This window comes from Cuculus canorus, chromosome 6 (assembly GCF_017976375.1).
Source record: "Cuculus canorus isolate bCucCan1 chromosome 6, bCucCan1.pri, whole genome shotgun sequence".
Taxonomy (NCBI): Eukaryota; Metazoa; Chordata; class Aves; order Cuculiformes; family Cuculidae; genus Cuculus; species Cuculus canorus.
Window position 1 is genome coordinate 31,951,408 of NC_071406.1, and position 21,578 is coordinate 31,972,985.

Sequence of the window (21,578 nt, forward strand, 5' to 3'; positions counted from 1 at the left end):
ACTACGAGTACACACTCCCCTGTTTGGACAGTGTATATATGTGTATGGGCGTATGAACAGGTTTTGGAGCAAAAATATTTATGTCAATGCATAATTATAAGAATGGTACAAGTGCAAATACTGACAGGAAATTAACTTAAACAGAAGCTCATGATTTTTTTTTAAACTCGCCAAAACAAGTTTTAAAGATCTTTGTTTCAGAAGTTTTTGAGCTTGTGTCTTTGTGGGAAAGGGCTAGGCTTTTTGGTTTTGTTTTTAAACACAAACTTACATTTTTAGTGAAAAAAAATTAAAGCCTTTTTTGTTGGCTCTGGACTTAAGGTTACACAAACATCAAAGGACATAAGCAGAAGGGCGTTGTGCTGCAGAAACAACTGAAGTATTTGTTTCACACAGAGCTTTTTTTTCTGAGACAGAAAAAAAGCCAATGTGACTTGTAGACCTTTGGTTAATCTTGCAAAGCTAGCAAAAGCTGGTATAGTTTATCCACAGGAAGACTCTTGCTGGGCAAACTTTATTTTATTAAATGAGCTTTGCTTTGTTTTAGTATTATTTGTTTTAAGCAGAACTTGCCAGTCCTACTGTCTAAAGCAGCCAAAAGCACTTTCATTAGATCTGAGACAAATGGGATTTGCTGGTAACAGGGATGTGATAAGATTCGTAATGAAAGATACAAGAAAGCGAGGACAGTGTGTTACAGACTCCTTTCTGTCTTGCAAACTTGGGTTTATATATTTCTCCTGTTTCCTTCCTGCCTGCTGCAAACATCTGTATGCAATGGTTGCAGAAAGATCTCATCTTCTTACCAAAGGGTATCACCCAGACTCTATGCTGTATTGCACAATTTGTTATGTGCGTAATTTGTACTGCTGTCTCAGGGCTTTTCCTCTTCAGCCTTCACTTCTTCACATCAAGCAAAGAGAAGACAGGTTTTGGATGAATCAACATATCTCATAGGGTTATGAGTTTTTTTCTTTTTTAGGACAACACATTAAAAATGTGCTGGGAGGGAAAGGCCAGTCAGCTGCTTCCTTCAGCACATGACTGGGGTGGGATTGCTGAGCAGAAAGAACTTACGGTCGTATCCATAAAAGAGTTCTGTATCAATAGATATGGGATATTCTCTGCTGGAGCCAGGCAGGGTTCAAAACATTAAACAAAGCTGTGTTAGCTGGCTGGGTGGGGTAAACTGAAAATTCCTCTAAAGGCTTACACTTACAAAAACAAACAGGATTGGTTCCAAAACTGACCCACCACACCAAAGAGGGAATATTGACTTTAATTTAATCTCTTTACATGCTGAGGAATTTGTTTTACACCCTCTTCTCAAACAGAATGGAAAAATTTAATGCTACTGTCCTTAACATTATTTGAAAGAATCAATGAGCAGATTAAAGTAAGAAAATGAAGATCAGTATATTTTAGGTCAGTTCCTGTCTATTTTTAACCACTAGTTTCGTGACTGGCAGTCTTTATATATGACCTAGACTTAGCTGAGGAATATGACCATAGCTCTTCTAAAGCTAGATTTTAGTAGGAGCTGGGCTGAAGTTCCCTGTTTCTTTTACCTCTGTTGTACATGGAAGTGGAAATGACGAATTTTAAACTCCCGCAATCCCTCCGTTATTGGCAGGCAGAAGTAGGAAGTGGAGACATCCTTAAGTAACAGGCTGCCTGCTTTAAATATGTCAGGAGGAACTGGTCATCTATAAAATTTCAGCAGTGGAAAGGGGAGCCAATATGAGCTATCATGAACATGCTTCAGTAACTTAGGCTTGAATGAGTGGGCAAGGATGTTATACAGCCTCATCCCTTCTTTATCACAGATCCAGAGCCTCAAAGGGACCCTTATGGAGAAGACAGGAGAAAAGAACATGCACTGACAAGAAAAAAAAAGGTATTGTTTGCAGGAATAAAACAAATTATGAACTGGCTGTTTTGTTGTTTTGTTTGTTTTTCTTTAAAACAACTGTACCAGTAGCAAAAACTAAATTGTCAGAAAGGCTCTCTAAACAAAAGTTATTGATGACTAGCCCAAAGTTTAGGAAATGAGTTAGATCATACTTGGCTGTGTTTATCCTCCTATGCCTGATAATTAAATAAATGAGAATTACAGGGAGCAGTAGGATGCTGCCATTGGTGTTAGAAGTACTTGACCTTGGCTTTGAAATGTTGGCATGTACTGAAGTTGTTGGGGGGTTTTCCCCATAATTAACATTTCTGTATTTGTTCCACCTGTATTCTACAATGTTAAAGCTTGTCAGAACCCCCATTGCTAGAGAAATTAGATAAGGAGGTGCCATGGAGGAGTGTGAATGACATTAGGAAACTCCCTGATACCTAAATCTTTAACTGCAACCATTTGACAATATTACTGGATGCTGCAGCTTCATTTTCCATGTTGCTGCTGCAAAATGCTTTGCACAGTTGGATGGCAATCACAGTTTTGAAGACAGAGGTAAGACTGTGAATTTAAGCATAAACAGCGACAAAGAAGAAAGAAACCTTCAGCTGATACACCAAAAGATGAAGCATAGGGATACATAGGATGTGGTCAAAATTACAAGAAATATGATAATCAGAGATGAATACCAGTGAAATTACGTGGAGAGATGGGCCATGTGGATGTTGCACAGCTAGGAGGTGAGAAGAGAGGTGGAAAAATGGGGAGGCCCTTTTTCATTGTTATTTGAAAGCTGCATGAGTTAACAGCCTCACTTGATGCCCGTTGCTGTAAACCAATAGTAACTCCAGTGAGACCAAGTTATAACAACAGCAGGATACAGTAACAGAGTGATGAATAGATCTCATTATCCTCTGGAAAAGAAAGAGAAGTTTTGAAGCATTTCCTCAAGTAAGCATGCGACTAATGAGACTGCTTGTGGAAGAGGGGATGTGGTCACGCACCTTTGCTGACAAAGCAAACCAGGGGGAAGCAAACCAGTCTCAGACAAACTTTATGCCAGTTTTGTCAACACTGAAATTGGGAATGAAAATAAGATAAAAGTTATGCTTCAATATGCTTGATTTCACTCACACTATCTGTGTCTTTCTGTCCTTCTCAGATAACCTTCCTTTCTCTTATCCCTTACCTCTCACTATATAATTATAACTAAAAATTCATTCCCATATACACAAAGGGTAAACTCAGATGAGCTTCCACAATAAATCTAGTGAAGTTCTTGTGGACTTTGCCAAGAGTAATCTATGAGTTTCAGTTTATGCTTTTTTTTGGTAAAGCCGTGCATTCCAAGGATGTTAGAATGTTGGACAGTGAAAACTACTGTTTATTACAGGTTAACATTATCGAATGCATACCAAAATGCTCCACAAGCATACAGTGATATAATTCAAGGATGAAAATGAATTGAAAAAGAAAACAAATACTCTGGCCTTTTGGACAGGTAGAGGCAAAATTAAAGGTCTTGGGAATGAACTGATTTTTGTTTTTTTCATTTAATTTTGGTGCTGTCTCACAAGAAATGTGCCTCCTTGTGGAAATTCTTCCAACAGGTGGCTTTCTCTTAACATGTGAAGAATGTTTATATGTATATAACTTCTGAATAGTTCTTCAGTAGAAGTTACTGCTGAGGTTTCTTAGCTATTTCTTAGAAGAAAAAAAAATCACTCACAAAGGTACTTCATCCTGTTCATATTTTGAAGTGAGTAGCTTTTGGCTTTCAGACCATTTATGTAGTTACTTAAACCTAGTACCTTAATGTGGTTGTTTGAGTCATAGCCTTATTTTGAGCAGTACTTACTCAGAGAATCATCTTTCTCTATTTTATGCAGATAGTTTAGTGTAAGTCTTTGTAACCAGGTAAATACTGTAATTTAATTCACATTTTCAGAATTACTTTTCTATTAATTGTTAAATATATGAGACAGAAAGCCACTGGATTAATTGCAAGTGAAATCTGCAGTTTTAAAGCCTGTTATCTATCCAATTTCTTGTTCACTAAAATTCTGAAAATAAGTTTCTGAAGCACAACATAGTATCCTTTGGCAAGTCAACGTATATATAATGAAATGAAGGAAATTGTACACAGGAGCTTCAAGACATTGTTTCTTTAAACTGAAGCTAAAACTAAAATCAATACTTATTGGTAATTTCCAAGGAAGCTTTGTATTTTATTATCCAAGGAATAAAAGTATTTTAAGCAAACCAGTTACATGGAAAGACGCTCCCCAGATCGCATGTACCTAGGCTGGGCTGGCCTGGCTCATTGCCGAATTTCCACATGAAGCAGAGGCAAGATTTTGGGAAATTCTCATTCCAAAATGAGCTCATGGAGTTTTACTTAAGTTTATCTCAAATGACTGAAAAATACTTAGTTTGGACAGTGTGATTTCATGATAATATTATCTATATTACAGGGTGTATCAAATTCACAGCATCAGAATGACAAGAATTCATTGTTGTTCTTCCAAGAGGACTTTGGTTTTAATGTAATCTACACTTCTTACCCTAAAATAAAGCTATCCAAATTTTGGCCCTGTTATCTCAGAAGATACCAACAGTACCACAGTTATAATTAATTAGACAAAACCAGACTTAATTATGCAGCTTCTAAACAGCAGTGAATCAGAAAATGAACTGCCAGCCATGCCCCCCCTTCCTGAGAGCGGCACACACCCACTGCAGAACAGATCAATCCACTTACAAAACTTTTAGTGCCAACTTCATCATTCAGGACAGCAGTGTCTGATTCTCATCATTTCGCTCTTTCTCTTCCTCATTTACAGGAGGGAGAGACTGCACAGCCTCTAGTCAGTTGCCTGAACAGGAATAGTTGCTATCTGTCCCGTTCCATTTTTAAACTACTGTATTTTTAAGGAGCTGTTTGAACAAGAGTGGGGTTTTTTTATTATTATTATATTGAAATAGAACTGTGACCTAATAAAGACAATATTATCGTAGGGTTCTAGTTCTAAAACCAGAGCTGCTGTTTTCACAGAAGGGCACTTTAAATTGCTTCATGAAACTTTTAACTGTTGAACTCAGAGATGTGTGCAGTGTGAAGCCTCAGTAACTATGAACAGCAAAGCAGTATATGTCTATTTTTGAGAGGTTATTTCTGAGAGTTTTAATCATAATCCAAAATCTTAATACAGAGAAAAGTGATTTTTGCAGGTGAGGGTGAGGTAGATCAAAATTACTTCAACTTTTTCCATGTATTTTTTTTAAATGCCGCTTGTGTTGCCCTGCAAAACAGCACACAACCAGGATTCATCTCAAAAGTGTATGGTCTTCTGAAGGGCAAAAGACAGCCAGTTTTCATGCTAACATAACCTGATCCGCATCCATTCAGAAAGCTGGATGGGGAGGAAGTAACAAGACTTTGAGAATTTGGCAGAGGCAGGTGGAATTGCCCCCAAACATCTCTGTCTGTTGATTGGACCCAGAGCAATTTTGTCTTCCTCTGGTGTCCCTCAGCTTTCTGTCTTGCCATGGCTCATGTTCAGCACTTTGACTGAAACCACCAGTGAGGTCACCAGCCATTTTGCCTTATGCTACCTTCTCAATGGAGACAATACACTACTCTGCTCTCTTTTGTCCTCAGAAACCCTGCTTTCCTAAAGTCTGACAGATACAGTGAAAATAACTTGGCCATGGAAAACTTTTCAGAGTTGATTCTGTCTTCATAAAGCAGTAGTTTGTATTTTCAAGAATCTTAGCCAGAGGAGCCTGCCTTCTTTTTCCCGACATGTCTCAAATTTATGGTCTCATCTGTACAGAGCCTCCAGAAATACAGACATTCTGGTTTCCAGTTGCAGGAAACCAGGCCAGCTCTTCTCTTCCTTCTGGGGACAGCATTGCTGTGTCCTTTTCTAACAGTGTATACTTCAGCAGAAACTAATCTTTGAGATAGGTGGAAAACATTTGTCAATGTAAATAATCTCTACTCTACCTAAAGAGTAGATGAGTTAAAAGCAGTGTAGTACTTCTGTGTTCAGTAACGTGTGCTGAGATGGGACTCATGGGTGAATGAAACTGGACTTTTTTTTTTTTGTACTGTCTATGACACCAGAATACCTTGATGTAGTAGGAGAGTAGGAGAAAAGATTGACAATAGACTCTTGGTTGTGTGTGGGCATTTTGTTTGGGTTAATATCCCTCCTCCCGCCCTCCAAAAAAACCCCAACCAACCAAACCACCCCCAGTCTCTCTAATGATGACAGAAGAAAAATGCATTGGTTGTCTGTGCTGGTGGTGAAGTGTGTGTAAGATAGGGACAGTCATGTTCACAGCAGACCACTGCCTTGGAATACTAGAAGTCCACATATCCAGTCTAGGAGATGCTCTAAAATAGATTTCCTCCTCTGAAGTAGCCTTCCCTCTTTGACTTTTTCATCTCTCCTTTAGGACATTACCAAATTGTCATTTGAGGGAAGGTCAGGAAACATGCTACTTAAATTAGTGCTTTTGGTTCCTTGGTCCTCTGTGAGAGCATTTCCCAAGGTGGAATCCTAACTGAATAGTGACAAGTGCAGAGGGGTCAATAAGAAAAACAAATCCATTGCTGATAAGGACTCAACTGTAAAACTTAAGCTATCGTCTCTCTTCACTCCCTGGTCACTCTTTTCACAGCAGGGCTTTGAAGTCTAACCCTGACTGCTATTATGTACCATCTCTCTCAGTCATGCCCTGGCAATATACAGGACTTAGATTATACATGCATTCTGCTCCCAAGATACTGATTAAGAATAATCTTCACAGTTAAGTTTTAGAACAGTTTTCATTTAACAGCATACAGGAAGAAGCAGCTTGAGAACGCTTTCCGATTTGATGCTTGCATAGTGACGCACACTGCAACAGCCTTTTGTGGTGCTGCCCTAATAAAAACAGCTTCTCCTCAATACACTTTATTTGCTTTAGCCTGCCTTTATTTTCAGGGGATTAAGGCTTAGCAATAATATTTGTATGGTCTTGAAACTCTCAGGTTGCCTCAAGAGGTGGTAGATGCTCCATTCTAGGAAACAATCAAGGTCAGCTTGGATGGGGCTCTGAGCAACCTGATTGGGTTGAAGATGTCCCAGCTACACTGCAGGGTGGTCGGACTCGATGACATTTAAGGGTGTCTTCCAACCCAAACCATTTTATAATTCTATAAAACTCTCTTTTGTTTTTGGAAAAAAAGCGCGTTGTTAATGTAAGTTCAGAGAGGAGGCAAAAAAAATGTTTTCCTTTAGTTTCACTTTGTCATGTTCTAGGAAGAGCGAAAACAGACACTAGAAACCTCCCACAGAAAAAAACCTGTCTGCTAGAGCTTTTTTAGAGAACTTTTGACACTGATCTTTAAAAAAGGTATAAAAAATGTTGTACATCATTTGAGGTACCTATAGCAATGCTAGTTTGTTGAGATGTTTGAAAATAGGATTGAACACAATTTAATCATAAATACTAAAAAGCATCCATAAACTACAAGGTAGGAATGCTTACTGAAGTGCTTAAAAACCAGGCTGGCCATATGCAAGGGACACAATTTTATCTTTACACATATACTCAAAACATATACGGTATCTTTGGCAGAAAGATGCTTCTCATCTGACAAATCTGTAAGCCATCGGAAAAATTGACACTGATGTTCAGTAGGGAACAGTGAGTCCTGTGGAGACAATGGGACGTAAGACTTTCCTCCCTCCACCCCACATTGTGCTTGTAGCTGGTGGAGTTCCAAGAGAATGTGGAAAAAAGATTATGTGGTTTCTATTACCATGAAGCAATCATTTCCAGTAGTCACCTAGTGAACCTACAGGAAGTCTGCTTGATTTAGTCTTTTCCCTGAAAATGATAAAACAAGTTTATAAAGGAATGTGGGACTTACCCTTTATCAGGCTTCAATTTAAGAGTTTAAAACACAGTGCCAGTTTTACAAAGGCAAGTATTTACCTTGACTCAGCTGCTTAGTAGTTCTTTCCAAATCAATGGGAATGTAAATGTACTATGAGTGAGGCACACGCTCTAGGGTCCTGCTGAATCATGTCCTTTGCATGTCACAATCATTACGGAAAAATGTGGTCATGACCATACACCAAATTAGGACAAGAGCATTTGTTACCGAAGGCAGAACGTGGCAGGACATGAAGCCAGTGTGTATGTGAGTGGGGGTTGTCTGTTTCCTGTCTGGAGACTTCCAAGCGTTTGTATCTTTTTCAGGCTCTGCCATTTCTGGAGAAGTCCTAGATGCTCGAAGCCAGGCGTTTGAAAGCCATGTTATTTCTTTAGGAACACTGCATACAGATTTTAAAAAAAAATAATAATAATCTTTTATTTTGCCAGGTGTGGGAAACCATAATATAACAAACCTGCTCTTTTATGAAATGCTTCATGCACACTAAATTCAGTATGAACCAAAATGATATTTTTTCTTTCTCTATTTGAAAGTAGCATTTAACCCTCTTTATATGTAGAGAAGTATATGTATACTAGTGCCAAGGATTATGTAGCTCTATGAGAAAATCAGTATACCAAACAATTAATATGCTCACTTCAATAGACTCTGGATTAAAATTCAAAGTTAGCTTTGTTTTTCAGGTTTCAATAGAAATTTTTCTTAATGGAAGTGGAGAATATGAAAGATAAAACCAACATCTACAATTAAGCAGTAGTGCACAGCTATCATTAAATAGCATAGCTTGTTTTCTTTCCCATAGAGATCTGTGCACATGAAGAAAGGCTCTCTTTCCTTTCACTCCTTCAGGAAAATTGTTTTAGCTTTTAGTTTCTTCAAGCCATCACAGAATATTTCTGAGTATATTTCACAATAAGCAGCAAGATGTTTCATTGCTTTTGACTGCCAGAAGTTGTTGCAGAAGAGTATGCAACACAGATATTCCAGAAATGATATACTCTCTGCCTTAATACATTGCCTCTTTTCTCTGCCTTCATTGGCTTATGTTTGTATTATTAGCCTATAGTTATTAAGTCCATCTTACTCACAATATAAGTTCTGTGTCAAGAAAAACCTTTCTATTTCTGTGCTGAGGAGGTTTAGTTAAAATCTGAAATTTAAGAGTGAGATCTTGTTTTGCCCCTTCGTAGAAGTTTTTCCTTTGCTGTTTTGGCCCCCTCTTCTGTAGATCAAGTGAAGGAAAAATCTGTCTGGAGTTGGCAAGGATGGCAGGTGCTGCTACCATGCATATTGTCAAGAAGGCAGGAGTGTTGGCTCCTGACACCTTAAGCTGCATTTCTAACACTCTTAGATCTATGCATTGCATACATGGAGATCCCCTGGAAGATCTACCAGTGTGAAATGACCAGGCCAATAATACTTTTACGCTTTCCAGGATAGTCTTCTACTTTTAGAATTATATTGGTTTGGTATATTGGTTCTCAGTGGAAGACTTCAGAGCTCCTTCTCATGTGTGGTTATTGGCAGATCTGTGCAATAGCACAAGCTCTCTCATCCGTGACTGGTTTTTGTCTGGAAATCTGGTGGCATCCGTTGAACAGGCAGCTTACATGCAGGAAGACTGATGTTCCCTACACGTGTCACATTTATTGTATAAGATAGCAAAGTGTGCCCTTGCAGCACTGTCCTCACAGACATGCTATACAGGCAGACAGCAACCCTGAAGCATGACAAAGTTTCCATATAGGCCTCTTGTCCGCAGACAAGAAGAGGAAGACACAGTGATTCAAATCTTCCTCTTGAAGTCAGCTTTGGGCAAACAGGCCCTTGAACCTGCATAAACCTCCGAGATGTTTTCTTTTCACCCTGACTGGAATGGGAAAACTGAGCCTTAACTAACAGCAACAAAAAAATACCTTATGCTGCTAGCTTCCAATGCTATCTAGATGACCTGTTTTGGACAATGAGCATTAAGTTGATATTTCAATTTAATACTAACTGCATTATAAATGATGACAAAAAAAAGAACAAGTTGTCATTTATGATATTACTACAGTCGTATGCAGAGGCAGCAGAAGTGACCTAAAACCAGTGAAGAGAGAGGCAAAAACTAGAAGCCGTTTACTATATCTACCTGCAAATTTAAAAAATTTGCTGTCTTTGATTTTTAGTAGATTTCCTGCACAGACCTAGAAGTGCACCTGCTGCTTCAAAGTTACTGAATTAGCATTTTCATTTCTGCTGGTCTGAGGAAAAAGAATTGTAAATGAATGCAAATAAAGTACTCTAGTAAGAATTAAGACAAGCATTGTAATACATAGGCTTGGAGGTTGAAATTAGAAGCACAAGGAAATCCCAGTAAATTAGGTAGCAGGACAGATACACAACTGGAAATGCAGTGTAGAATTTCTGACAGTCAGTTCCACTGTCTCCTTGCCAATACAGCCTAATTTTCTTTAGAATAAAGGAGTACAACTCATGTCTATTACTTTAAAATAATTTAATGGCCAGTACTTTTTTTCACACAGCTGCACCTGGAATGACATATTAGTGTCTAAATGGAAGCATAAAAGAATGAGTTAGAGAGAACGATGGAGGGAATGGAGCAAATGATGGTGGGGAGAAGTTAAAAAAAAATGAGTCTTCTGTTGGACCAAGTAAGATATTGTAAAGGCAATGGATATTCACAATGGATATTCTGGAAAAAGTAGGGGGGTGTAAATTGGATGAATAAGAGTAGGTTTTTAAAAAGCAAATGTGGGATGAAAAGAAAAAAGAGAACTGAGAAAGAGACAGCAAAAGTGATTACGGGAAAAGTCATGGTGAAGTTTTGTTGACTGAAGAAGTGTAATGACCTTAAAAGAACCAGTTTGATAGAGTGAAAGACTAAGTAGTACTTGGAACCATTAAGAGAAATTTTAACAGGTGAGATACTCTTTTAAATTTATCAAGATAAATTTTGATAGGATTTGAGTTTGTACAGTGCCAGTTCAGGGAAAGAAAAAAAGCCCTAAACTCCTTTTTGACTGACTTTGTTCCTTTATCCATTGAAAGCTGCCAGAAGACATAACTTTCAAAGTGAGTATTGTTGATTAGTCTGTACCTGTGGTATTGTAAGTAGAATTGCTACAATATTAGTGACCAGTTTTGGTTGGGAGCCTTGTATGCTCATCATATAGAAGTAAACGTCACAGTAAATGTTATCTGGAGTATTGTGTCCAGTTCTGGAATCCTCAAGGTAAGAAGGATATGGAGCTGTTGGAATGGGTCCAGAGGAGGCTACAAAGATGATCGGAGGGCTGGAGCACCTCCCATACAGGCTGAGAGAGTTGGGGTTGTTCAGGCTGGAGAAGAGAAGGCTCAGAGGAGACCTTATAGTGACCTTCTAGTACCACAAGAAAGCTGGAGAGGGACTGTTCATAAGGCTTGTGGTGATAGGATGAGGGGGAATGAATATAAACTGGAGAGAGGCAGATTTAGACTAGACATTAGGAAGAATTTCTTCACCATGAGATTGGTGAGACACTGGCACAGGTTGCCCAGGGAAGCAGTGAATGCCCCATCCCTGGAGGTGTTCAAGGCCAGGTTGGATGGGGCCTTGGACAGCCTGATCTAGTGGGATGTCCCTGCCTATGGCAGGGGGAGTGGAACTGTGTGATCTTTAAGGTTCCTCCCAACCCTAACAATTCTATGACTCTATGAAAATGTGTAAAAAGATTTAAGTGGGCACAATCTAAGCAAGGTGATAATACTTTTGAAAGCTTCTATATCACCTAGGACTGGATTCCCAAAAAGAACATACGTAGTGAATGCTTCCATGCCTAAATCAATGTATACTTTCCCTAGAATACAACCCATATTACTGTATGTTGTGGAGTACCATTCATAGCAGCTGACATATCAAGCAGAAACCTGCTAAAATTCAGTGATAGGAAATATTAACTATTACTAGCTGTGTAGGCCACACTATCTTAATCTATAACAAGGAGCTTCTTGGCTAATGCTGTCAATTCAGAGATGTTTCTTTGACCCACAGCTCTGAATTGTCATCTCTGCTGTAGCCCATGCACCTTAATGAAGGTTGGTTATGCTTTGGATGCCTTAGAGAAATGTTGGAGGGGAGCAAGGAAGGCACACTCTGAAAATGGTCCAGCATCTCAGCTTAAAGCTTATCATGCCTGTAAAGGGTGGAATACCTCGATATTAGATGTCTTGAAATCATTAAAATCCAGATTATTTAAGAACAAGTATGAAGACTGCTTACAGAAATAGATAACTAAGTTACATACAAAGCATTTACAAATAGAGGACAGCGATGAGAGGGAGCAATAAAAAACCTACTTATAGCAAGACCAGAAGTTTCTTCCCTTGTATCCAGCCAATATGCTGTTAAGAATCTAACACAGATGTTCTGAGATTCAGTCCATTTGCGTAGTTATATCCTGAGAGATATAGGGAGCTTTGCTTTGGGAATCCTTCCTTTTTTGTACTACCAACACCCTTCTTGGGGAGCTATTAAGATTCAAGGCTGCCTCCTCATTCCACCCTGCTGAGAAGGATTTTTTTAACATTCATTATGTCCCAGGTAACTTCAGAATTCCTCCCTCTTTGCTAGTGAGCACCCCTTTGTGCTTTCAAGATGTTCATTTCCCTTAAGCCTACCCAGGAGCAATCATCACCTGCCTAGACAGTAAACAGAATATGCTAATAGTGCTCCAGAAGCCTAAATTTTTTACCTGCTGTGATGCAAAGCACCCTTTCCTGTCAAGCAATTAAAGACTCAGGCTGATGCTTCTTTCACAGTTTATTGTGAAATGTAATATTTTACAGGTATATGTAACCTGGCAGTCTTATTTGACAGAATTTCATAACTCATTTCCTTGCAGTTTATCCAAGATTAGATAGTATCTGAAATAAAAAAATGCAGCATTTTGTAAAAATAAGTTTGGGAAGACTACTCCTTCTGCACCCCATACAGTTTCCCTCCAAAGATTGTTTTTAGAGGGTACCCCTAGATTTGATATCTAACTTGAGGCAGCACCCATAACCTTTGCTTAATTTTAGGTACTGATGATTCATCACCGGTGAATTAAATTATCAATATAATTTTTTTATATTCAAAAATATGTTATAAGCACACAACACAACATGCATTGCCTGATAAGAATGTAATAAATTTACCATAATCTTTATTAAATGCAGGTTTTGGTGAATCCATTTGGACAGCTAAGTTACCTTCTGCTCTGACATTCCACATTGCTATTTGTCTGTTTAATGTCTAAAACAACTCTAAAGAACAGTTCAAGAGGAAATTATGTTATTTAATTGTTTCTTTTTGAGCTGCTTCTGAGCCTATGCCATTAAAATTCTACACATGAACGGTGGGAGAACACTTATGATATGTAATTTAAAGATTGGTGATGATCACACTTAACAGGATGTTCTCTCATTCTGCTTAACCCGCCTGATCCTGATTCAGCTATATTCTGCACTTATTGTGTGTATGTCTACTCCTTTTTTTCATGATCATCCGGCAGCTCTTTGCTGATCAAAGTGCCTATTTTACAAAGGAAACAAATCCCACTGATAGCTCAACTAGAAGGTGTTTGTCAAGCTGCAGAGTGAATTTAGTGTGCAACAGGCTTTTCTACCACCTTCACCTTGTTTAGGGGTTGTAAGCCCTCCAATGTGAAGAAGTTGCAAAGCTTGCAACACTTCTGGATTAATACATGAGATGGTCCAATATATTATTACATCTGATATCATGGTCCCACCTGTGAATCAACTTCCTGGAAGTGTGTTTTATGCCCACAACAAATTTTAACCAAAAAATATAATCCTAAATTTCCAGGTTTATAGCTTCTGTTCACAAGCTGAAGGAATACTTCTCTCTCTTTGTTTCCCCTGATGTTTCATAAACAGTCTGTGGGACAGGAAAAGCAAATTGACTTCCTGTAAACGCCTGGTTTAATAAAGTAACCAAATTCTGCCCTCAGGTTTATAGCTAAAGACTTAAAGTTAGGGAAATGGGAGCAGACCCAAATTCTTGCTCTACAACTTTCTTAACAATTATCTACAAATTTATTATATTTGTTTATTATTCACCACTTTCTCATCTGGTAACATACTTTCTGCTCAACAGGATAACAGAAATAAATGAAACATCCTATTACACTTACAGGCTATCCTGGAGATGACTGGACTCTGTCTTCACAAGCGGAGAGTTTACTCTAAAATACGTAAAGCATTCTCTAAGCGTCTTGTCCACAGCAGTGCTACAGAAGACCACTGGGGTAACATTTTATGGACCAGGAGGTTAGAAACACATGGGAGGATCTTTATCACATGAGCCTGCTACCAGGAACTGGCTATGAAACAGGGCACTTCGGAAAAACGCTTGTCATGAAAACTACGTAAAATTCCTGCCTCTCTGAATGCCAGTAGCTGCTCTGTGGATTCCCTTGAGAGGATTTACAAACAAAAGACACCGAAGTGTGCGGAGGACATGAGTATGTAATTGTGAAGTGATTTCTGCACTACAGAAGTAAGGTTAACTAAATAGAACGTTTAACTAAATAAAATCAGTATGATAAGCTTGAAGTATCAGCTGAGTATATTTAAGATACCAAATACATATCGAACATTAGTCTGTCTTAAGAAATTGCTTCAACACTGCAAGCTAAGTTTAGACACATGCATATTGCTGTGTTAAATGTGCACTTGATTCAAACCAGGGCAACTAATCTCTAGATTATAATTATTTGCACAGGTAACTAAAACAAACTAAAGTCTTCCCCATTTCAAAACCATATTTGAGTGCTAAATGTTTAATTGTTCAACTTGGATAGGGTTATACACTTACCTGAAAAGCATTATCCTCAGAAGCCACTACCGGTGAAGCACCAAGAAGCACTTTCTTCTCACTAGGAATAAACAATCTTTCCCACCTCTACATCTGTCCAAGCAGCTGCAGCCGGTGGAAAGCCATGCACCCACTGGGCAGCATGTCAGTCTGGAGGAGCAGAAGCTGCAGTTGGCAGAAAGGGGCATATTCTGGTAGTTAGGAGAGAGGAACATAGGAAAGGAAGTTCCTCCACGCAGGAAGGTTTCAGTACTGTGTGTGAGACCCTTGCCTATCCAACTCCTTCCAGGAGCAGCAGTGGGCTTTGGAGTGGTTTAATCATAAAATTAAGGAGTCAAATAATAGTAGTATCTGGTTCCCTAGTTGGATAAAATTCTAGAAATGTGGTGCAACTGCTTTGGGAAGGCTTATTGCTTGTCTATTAGGCAGAAATTACGGATCAGCATTAATTATCAAGAGCTAATTTAGATAATCAAGTTTACCTTTCAGTTTTGCACCAATGCAGTCTCCGCATAACTTAATGTTTTGCTGTGAATATCTGATGTTATTACAAAAATATACTATGGTAAGGTTTTTTCAAGTTATGTGGAAAATTAATATAAACATATCTACGTCAGAATATTTTAGTACTCTTTGAAGTAAAAGAATATTTATGATTACAGAGCAGTTACAAGGACTGCACAAGGTTTACTCTCAAGTAGACTCCTAGGATAGAAATCAATACCAAACAGTTCACTAGAAATTCACATTTACACATGAACTTCTTTCTGGATGCTGCACTTTTATTACAAGGAAAGCTCACAATTGTGAATCTGTGAATTTTCTGTCTAAATAAGTCTGAGAACCCTTTTTAGAAAAGGGTCAGAAACCTTTTTTTTCTTACACACACACACACACAAAATGGCTTTTCCAATTTCTAAGTTCCTCAGATTAGGAAGGAGAATGTTCTGACTGCAATTATTCTGTCAAACTCATGGGAGTTTATGCTATAAACAAAAAAATTTATTTCTAGGTGATGCAATAATCAGAAAGAATAAAACTGCTGGGTGCAGGAGGCTAATTTATGTACAACCCCTGAGGTAATAAGTGACACATTTTAATGCAGATAAACGTAAAACAAGGAGATTGGACCAATGAATAGATGTAGAAGGAAACAAAAGATATATAAGTGCAGGGGAAATAAAAGTAGACACATCTTCTGTTCATGATACACCTAAAATGGCCAGAGCCGCTAGGGAGAACATCACTATGTAATGGGGCTGGATTATAGCAAAGAAACACCTGAGTTGCCTCTTGTATGAGTAACAGCAGCAGTGACCCAATTTTATACTTTAGATCTCCCTCGAATACAACCCTTTTTCTGAAATATAACACAAACTAGATTTAAGATGTAAATATACTTCAAAAAGCTTAGGAAGAAAAATGGCAGCTGTGTAAAGAACCCTTTTCATCAACATCAAACCTGTTACTTATGGCCTGAATTCTGAAGTAGTACTTTACTTTTACAATAACCTCAGTAATTTCAATGCCTCAGTTTGCTTCTGTTGAATCTATACCTTCCTTGTCATTCAGTTGCCCTGTTAATTCACCTTGTATTTGCCAGCTGATGAGTTCTGTAGCAGCTGTTAAAAAAACCACACACATACTGAAACTACAGCCCTAGAAGTAATTTTTAGCTGTCTAAAGGATGGCCAGAGAAACTTTTCTTTCCAATATAAAATAACAAGTGAATTCATTTGTTTTCATGAAGGTCAAATTCAGAACATTTAGAATTTGACATGTAACATGTCACCAAAGGAATACTCCCTGTGCCCCAAAAAAGAGCTATCCATTATCTTCCTTATTTGAAGCAAATTTTGGCATAATAATCTCAGATTTTCTTTGGAAGCAAGGGGAGCAGTGACTGAAAGAGACCTACAATTAATTACTCGAGACGCATCCTATAGGTAAGGAGCAGGAGGACACATGCTGGTATTTTTTTCCCAAAGGGAAAAAATCAGCAGGAACACAGCATGTGTCTTGTAAAATTCAGTAGGACAGGTCCTACGACCAAAACAAAGAAAGATTAAAAAAATAACTCATAATGCCTAGTGCTTGATGTTACCTTTTCCTAGAAAAGACTTAACCCTCCCCTCCCCAAACACCAAAATACACAGGCGAAATCCCGACCCAAAACTCCACAATATATTTGACTGTAGAAAATGGAATGTATTTAGTGTGAATGGAATAAAAAAACCCTCCTGTTGAATGGCTTTTCTGTGCAAGTTTTGAACTGCAAGAAGTATTTGGTTAATCATGTGATTATATGATCTGGTAGGAGATCTTAAATATAGCTACAATTTCATTTAAATTTTCAGATGCTGTTTGAGCCATTCAGCTTTCATTAACTTGAACAGGATCATGATCTTTGAATATGGTAATACTTGCCTTTTTTTCCCCACTAATTCCCACGAGCTCTGTGCTTGCTACAGAAATGGCTTAGCTGGTGATAGATATTCATATTTAAAAAGCCAAAATGCTCCTTCTGCTTCCACCATCCTTTCCTCTTCTGAGCTTTCTTGGAAGAGAAGCAGGTGACACTTTACATGTATTCCCTTTCTGGCTTTCCTCAGCACTTCTGGCTTGAGGTACTTGAACTAGATTGTGTACTAGATGCAGTCTGGCTGAACTGTGTCCTCTGTGACTGAACCTCTCAAGTACAGGTTGCAGTAAGCCTGACGGGTGTACTGTGGACGTGCAAATCGCCTGACCACCAGAAATCTGTTAGACCATGTACTGAATTTACTACACACATGCTACGTGGCACGTTTCTAACACACTGCTCTACAACTAGTCAGTATAAAGTTGCTCATCTTCCTCTGAATACACGGGGGTCCAGTAGGTCACTGCACAAAGGCAGTAGAATTAAAAGGACCAGAGTATTACAAATGCTTGCATACACACAAACACACCGTGTCAGCTCTTTTATTGTTAGTAGCTCACATAGGAGAAGTTATTGGCCCATGTCCCTTCTAGATTATGATGTGTTGTTCGGAAGGTCATGGTTCTCTCTGCCCTTTCCCTCCAGCCCTCCACTCTGCCATTCTCTATTCTTCACTGATTTGCTCTCCTTGGTGAAGCCCTAACTTGTGTGCAAGCTAGTTCTTTCCCCCCCCTGGGGTTTGAGCAAATTTTTTTTAAGGGATCCTTGTTCCCACTCCCCCCTCTCCTCACTTCCGGTGGCAGCAACGGTTTTATGGACATACCAGTAAGTATTAAGATTTATTCAATTTAATTTTCTGCAGCTTCTTACATATGGTCTCACTTTTTAGATAAGACTACTGTAAGGAACACACAAGTACTTCCAAGTTTATTTATAGACTGCTAAATACTCACTAAAACCAGTGGCCTCCTGTTTATCATTTGCTGAGTTTTATACTCACAATACAAATTCTGCAACTCAAATTTGACAGGCATTACTTAATAAAGTAAGTACCAAGCTGGGCTGAGAACTCTAATTAAACATACTGCCTTTTACTATCATGAAATGTCCTCTCTTGAAGAACAGTCGGTTATCATCTATTTTATAGAATGTATTTAAAAACTATAAGGGTCTTTGGTTATCAATAGAAACAAACCTCTTACATTTTGTAGATTAAATGGGTATGATGGTATCATTAAGCTTAGTCTGTGATATTATTAAATCAATGTTTGCGCCTGCTTTTGAGACATCAACTAATGGCTTGAGGTGTCTTTTCCTGGAATCAAGATCAAAGTTCTGATTATATGTGGTCATTAACAATTCAGTGTCTTTTTCTTCTTTTCTTTTTTTTTTATTTTTGCAAGAGGGGACATGTTGCAGTTTGTGGTGTTCTTCCTGCCAAAATCCACTTTGGGTTGTTGAATACTCCCTATCCAGTGTAATCTGGTTTTGTTACTGCCTGTTTTATTGGAAAGAACGTCATGCTTCAGGGTATGCATATGACAGTTAATATGCTTATTATCAAATGCACCTTTTGCAATACCTCTGCATTTCACAAGCAGGAATCCCAGCGTGGAAGGATCCTAAAATTCTGTGTGTGTCCTGTTTTTTCACTGGACGCCCACCAGCAGAAGAATTGAGGTTCAGTAAGATCACAAGCTGTTACAATCATCTTGCACCAGGGTGACTAACAGCGGCCCATATTTATCACCTAAATTAGGAACACAGTGGCCTTAACTCACCTACACAGTGTGATTAAAATCTGGACTATTTTCTGAGCACAAAGTGATCTCTACAGAGCCTACACCTGGAGCTGCTTCACTCGGCAGCATTGCATCTGAGTTTGGCTAATTAGCACTGAAGGAAGGGAACAGAGTAATTCATTGCATATGGTGCAGTCAAAGAAGAGTTGTGTTGCCCGGTAGCAGCAAAAACACTACACTGAAAGCTGATGCTTCAGCAGATTCTCAAGAAGAGGAGGATGCTGTATATGCCATATCCGCCTCCTCTCATCCAGCAGCTCTCTGGTTTAAGCTGACTAACAGTCAGTAGCTGTCCCTCTACAAATTATTTTTTTTTGATAGAGAAGGCTGCTAGCATGTGAAATTATTGATGGTTTGGAGCAATTGGGGTTTCTGAATTGTGTAGGTAAAACTGACGATATCTTTTTCCTCCCTTTTCAGACCAGACATTTCCCCACAATAATGCAAAGCCTAGTTTGCTGCTGTGTGGAAACGAGCAATGTGAGCACGATCTTTTGATGCCCGTAGTGTATTTGGAACCTGGGCTTTTGTGAGCAAGGAAACAGCTCCCATGAATGTGGAAATGTTTGTTTTCCTGTTTGGCACTCCCCACAATTTATAGGCATTTACCTGTTTTACCAATGAGCAGCTGAATGGTAATAGTAGACAATAAATGTTTCGTAACCAAGGATGCATATTTCTGCTTTCCTCAGAACTCAGAGGACATTCAGCTTTATCCAGTTCCCAGTGAGTCTGAAAGTCAACAGGAACCCAGGAGCTGAGCTTAGCCTCCCTTTTGGCAAGAAAACTACCACCTGGCAAACCACTTTGAAAGGCTGCAAGAAGCAATCTGCTTTGCAACTAGGCTGTGAAGCTTTTGTTCTCAGAAAGAATAAGTCAGAGATACTTCGCTGCGGCGACACCAATCAGAGAGGGACTCAGAAGGACATGGGGTGTAAGATAAAAGGAAGTGAGAGTGCTTGTGGTACAATGCCCAGCTCTGCACGCTTCCAGCACAGTTCCCAGCCAGGTTCTCGGGTATTGAAAAGTGATTTGTTTGAAGGTCATCCATTCTTCTGTGCTTAACACTTCACCAGAAACTCTACTTAGTCATTCACAGAAGAATTAAACCACCAGAGACACAATTTCATGCCAAGAGATCATAATATGGTTATACTGGGCCCGAGGCCAAAGGGAAAGTAGTTTGTGAAGCCTGGTTAGAAATCTTGTATAGTTGAAGAATTTTCTAGGCTCTCTTCCATCTTTAAAATTGACACCTATATACATATATATGCACACAGTTGAAGCATTATATTGTCTGCCATCTCTTTAGTCAGCTAAACTAAAAAGCAGTCCCTGCAAACCACATATGTTCATAAGAAGTTAACAGAAGCCACTAGATTTCATGGCACTGTGTGTTATCTCATCTTGCCCTACTCTACAGGAGTATACTTTCCAACTTTGGAGTTAGGAAAAGGGATCCAGTCTATGAAAGAGAGATTCAGGACAAAGCAATCAATGACCCTAAATCAGCAAAATCCTCTTGTTTAATATGAGGCAGTGGTATGATTTGGGTACTTGTCTACACTATATACTGGAATGATCTGCAAAGATCCTGGGGCTCGTATCAGAACTGAAGGCAGCGTAATTGGGCAAATATGGCTGTGTAGGACTGGACTTAGTAGCTGCTACTCATTGGTTTTGGTTGTAGCTGGGTGTAGGAGACAGAAAGCACAGTGCAGTCATCCTGTGCTTTTGGGAAAAGCAGTTATGGAAAAAGCTTCAAAGAAAGAAAATCCTTCAGGCTTTTAAATCTTTTGATCAGTTTGAATGTTTCAGACTTTCTCCACTACAAATAGACTAGAAACATTTTGAGAAAAGCAGGCTGGTCCAACAGCTGGGCTCCTGATTAGTCTTTGCTGTTCTCTTTAGCTCCTAACTTGAAAAGATAAATAGTCTTTGCTTCATGAGCCTCCAAAGCCCCATGTACCTTTGGTGCTCAGCAGATCCAGAAGAACAGATTTGGGATTATAAGGAAGAAACAAAGAATGAAGGAAAGCCAGGAAGTCATCAATCTAGGAAAAAAGTGAAAGTTTTAGCTTTGGCTCCTCCCGCCGACAACTGATTAAAGGCTAGCACAGCAGTTTGGCTGGAAAAACTGCTTCCCTCCCAAGCCCCAAGGTAAACGAGTATTTTAAACGCTTTGGGGGAGTGGCAGCAGAAAAAAAGGCAGAACGCTACTATTAGGATGGACTTAGTTGAGATGGACCCAAACAAAATCTAACTCTTCAGCTACGAGCTTTGTTAATCTTAGCTATGGATCAGAGCTCTGCAGCTCATTACCAATGTTAACTGAGAATTTTATGTAACATGTTTAAACAAAAAAACTTTTTTAGTTTTAGATTTAATATAATCTGCATGTGTTTGCAAGACAGCACACAGGCAAGTGATAGCCACAAATGAATGCTCACACACATTCATTTGATTTCTTTTGATATAAGAAGCTTTACCATTCAAAGCAAGTTGCCCCAAATGATGGATTGAAGACAAGTGCTCTGCACAGATCTAGGCATCATTTATCATGTGGGCAGTCACCTGTGAGGTAGATCAAAGTAGAGATCTAAAGATACAGAGGTATTATGTTCACTGTCTACATC

The 21,578-nt window shown here is 38.8% G+C and overlaps 1 protein-coding gene across 2 annotated transcripts in view; it reads right to left on the reverse strand.

Annotated features, from left to right (window-relative positions):
* Positions 1-14,055, reverse strand: part of SLC39A10 (solute carrier family 39 member 10) — a 57,556-nt gene extending 43,501 nt beyond the window's left edge. Inside the window, exon 1 of one of the 2 annotated variants that reach the window (XM_054069837.1) lies at positions 14,036-14,055. The gene's annotated coding sequence lies outside the window, so the exon portion shown is untranslated. Of the gene's footprint in view, positions 1-4,664; positions 4,683-14,035 lie in introns of those variants that run through there. The other variant, XM_054069838.1, reaches the window with a different exon arrangement.
* Positions 14,056-21,578: the final 7,523 nt, after the last annotated feature.